Genomic DNA, 3,527 nt, shown 5'->3' on the forward strand with positions numbered 1-3,527 from the left:
ACATGCACACACGACATGCACATATACACATACATGCATATACATACACTCTCACACTTGCATACACACATACAGTAGTCTCTTGGTATCCGTGGGAAACCCCGTGGACACCAAAACCCAAGGATGCTCAAGTCCCTTATATACAATGACATAGTATTTGCATACAACCTATGCACATCTTCCCATATACTTTAAATCATCCCTAGAGTCCTTGCAGAACCTGATACAATGTAAACGCTATGTAAATAGTTGTTATACAGTGTACAGATGCAGCCATCCTTTTCTTCCCCAATTATTTTCGACTCGAGATTGGTTGAATTGGTGGTTGTGGAACCTGCGGATACCAAGGGCCAACTGTACACTTTACACACGTATGCACATGCACAATCTCTCACACACACACTCACACAAGGGCCAACTGTACACTTTACACACGTATGCACATGCACAATCTCTCACACACACAAAGGGCCTACTGTACACTTTACACACATATGTACATGCACAGTCTCTCACACACACACTCACACAAGGGCCTACTGTACACTTTACACATGTATGCACATGCACACATACACACACACAGTCTCACACACACACACCCCAAGGACCAACTGTACACTTTACACACATATGCACATGCACACACAGTCTCACACACATCACACACACAGACACCCGCATTTTCTCTCTCAGGATGGACTTGGCTGCTCCAGAAGAATATGCCCCGTGTGTCCCATCGCCTCTGCTGGAGTCCCAGTGCGGCAGCACCCTTTTGACAGCAGCTCCCACAGTCTCACCACTGCACAGGAAGCCACAGCGCCAGTTCATCAAGGCAGAGGTGTTGGGGGTGTGCATGTGCTCCTGTGACTGAGTCCTCCCCCAAACCAGGAGAACCTGCTTATGAAATAGCGGTGCCTTGACTTTCAGATATCAGTGAACCAGTGAAATTAAAACCAAAACCAAGACACAGAGAGAGAGAATGAAAAGGAAATGTGTGGACAGACAGGAGCGCAATCTTCAACTTTGCCAAATAAAGACATGAAAAACTAACCGCCATCCACTGCTGCCGTGCCATCGTTTCAAAAGGAAGTTTCTTTTAACCCCACAAAAGCAACTGAGCGGCCAGGCGCTGTGGCTCACGCCTGTAATTCCAGCACTTTGGGAGGCCGAGGCAGGTGGATCACGAGGTCAGGAGTTCAAGACCAGCCTGACCAACGTGGAGAAACCCATCTCTACTAAAAATACAAAAATTAGCCGGGCATGGTGGCGCGTGCCTGTAATCCCACCTACTTGGGAGGCTGAGGCACAAGAATCACTTGAACCCAGGAGGCGGAGGTTGCAGTGAGCCGAGATTGTGCCACCACACTCCAGCCTGGACGACAGAGTGAGGCTGTCTCCAAAACAACAAAACAAGAGCAACTGAGGACAGGCCTTCAGCCCATGACATGCAGCCAGGGCTATCTTTCCAGTGGGAACGGGTGGGCGGAGCAGAGTGAGGTGGGACAGGGAGCTTGTCTCATGGGTAGACAAAGGTGGCCTCGTACACCTCCCCAGGCCAGGATTTTGGGCAGTTCCTTCTGGTGCCTACTGCTCGTAGGCACACAGCGCCCTGCCAATGACCACGGAGAACCAGGGGCTACAGGACTGTGCCTCAAATGCACTGCAGCAGAGACTGGCTGAAGGGAAACAGAGAACACATTCAAAAAGAAAGGGCTAAACCCAGAGTGAACTCGATTAAATATGCCCCTTCAACACACCCATACCATCAGTTAATTAAACCTCTTCTAGAATATTTGACAATATTAAAAGCCTTGAAATTTGTAAACTCTTTAACCCAGAAAGTACTTCTACGATTTTTTGTGTGTGTGTGTGCAGTAAAGCCTTGCTGTCTTGCCCAGGCTGAAGTGCATGGTGTGCCCACTGCAACCTCGACCTCCTGGGCTCAAGCAATCCTCTTGCCTCAGCCTCCCATGTGGTTGGGACCAGGGGAGTGTGCCACTATGCCAGCTAATTTTTGAATTTTTTTGTTGAGACAAGGTCTTGCCATGTTGGCCAGGCTGGTCTTGAACTCCAGGGCTCATGTAATCCTTCCGCCTCAGTGACATGATTGTTAAGGAGAATGCAAGTAAAGACTTAACCAAAGATGAAAAACTTGGAAATAACCTAAATTTCTAACCATGGAGAGTAGCTGAGTTAATGGCATATCCATGAAGTTAACTGAAAACCAAAAGAACAGGCGAATTGATCAATGGAGCGAAGGAGAGCCCCCAGGAGAGCCCCCATCACAGAAAGCCTCATGTGCAGAGAAAGCATCGCAGGTGGGGTGCGGGGAGAAAGACCCCGGATTTCATAAGAGAAAATTAAAAACTGGGTTTTCATACATTAAAGATCATTAAAGGTCCCAACCCAATTACCTGCTTCACAGCATTGACAGAAATACACTCCAGAGTAAGCAGAGACTAACCCCGAAAACAAGTAACATCTAAAACTAAAAGAAGCTTCAGAGTTTCAGCCACACCCAAGTAAAGAAGTCGTTGAATCGAATCTAGGCCGGAAGCGGTGGCTCATACCTGTAATCCCAGCACTTTGGGAGGCTGAGGTGGGCGGATCACTTGAGGTCAGGAGTTTGAGACCAGCCTGGCCAACATGGTGAAACCTTGCTTCTACCAAAAATTTAAAAATGAGCCAGGTGTAATGGTGTGCGCCTATAATTATAGCTACTCGGGAGGCCGAGGCAGGGGAATCACTTGAACCCAAAAGGCGGAGGTTGCAGTGAGCCGAGATCGCATCACTGCATTTCAGCCTGGGTCATGAAGTGAAACTCAGTCTCAAAAAAAAATCTAAAACTAGACAAAATTATCAAAACTCACTGATTCAGAACTTTTCAGAGTTCGGGAAAGTGACCAAAGCTGAGAACTCACTGGGAAGAGATCTTTCTTGAAAAGTGCTGGGCCTTGGGTCAGAACACTGGGAAGTCTGCAGCCTTTGCACCTGGCGCTGCCACTGGCTGCTACTCCTGAGTCAGCAAACCTGAGTGTTTTACCAGGTCAGGGCTGGCTGCAAAACCCAGCACCAGCAGAGGTGGATGTGGGACAGAAGGCAAAACCCAGACCTCGTAGTTAAAAGTGGTGACTCGATAAACACAAAGAAAACTGACAGCCCTGATCATCTGGGGCTGTGATCCCAGCCGGAGTGAGCACTGGGCCAGCCAGATACTTACCAGGAAGACGCTGAAAACCAGAGAGCCGCAGAAGGGCTCAGCTCTCCCGAGAAGGGCCTGGCTCGCGTTGGAGGAAACCACTGCAGGTGTTGGGAGCTCCAAGAGCGGCCAGGGGAAAGCGAAAGCAAAGAGAGAGGGGCTGGCTGAACTCCTAGCGTGCTCTGAAACCCCACGGGCTGGCAGGGAGCCTTTGGATTAGCAGTGTTTGACATACCCTCTTGCCCAAATCAATGGCTGACCACTACCATATGCAAACACAGAAGCAATTGCTAGGAAGCCAGAGTAAAAAATAGAATTTAAGGCT

At 48.7% G+C, this 3,527-nt stretch overlaps 2 protein-coding genes across 3 annotated transcripts in view; both read right to left on the reverse strand.

The window, feature by feature from the left end:
- DNAJC5 (DnaJ (Hsp40) homolog, subfamily C, member 5) overlaps positions 1-3,527 on the reverse strand; it is a 1,035,873-nt gene that overhangs the window by 236,053 nt on the left and 796,293 nt on the right. The window lies entirely within an intron of this gene.
- The window catches only part of ZGPAT (zinc finger, CCCH-type with G patch domain), a 36,569-nt gene that overhangs the window by 3,735 nt on the left and 29,307 nt on the right, over positions 1-3,527 (reverse strand). The window lies entirely within an intron of this gene.

This window comes from Colobus angolensis, unplaced genomic scaffold (assembly GCF_000951035.1).
Source record: "Colobus angolensis palliatus isolate OR3802 unplaced genomic scaffold, Cang.pa_1.0 Scaffold136, whole genome shotgun sequence".
NCBI lineage: Eukaryota > Metazoa > Chordata > Mammalia > Primates > Cercopithecidae > Colobus > Colobus angolensis.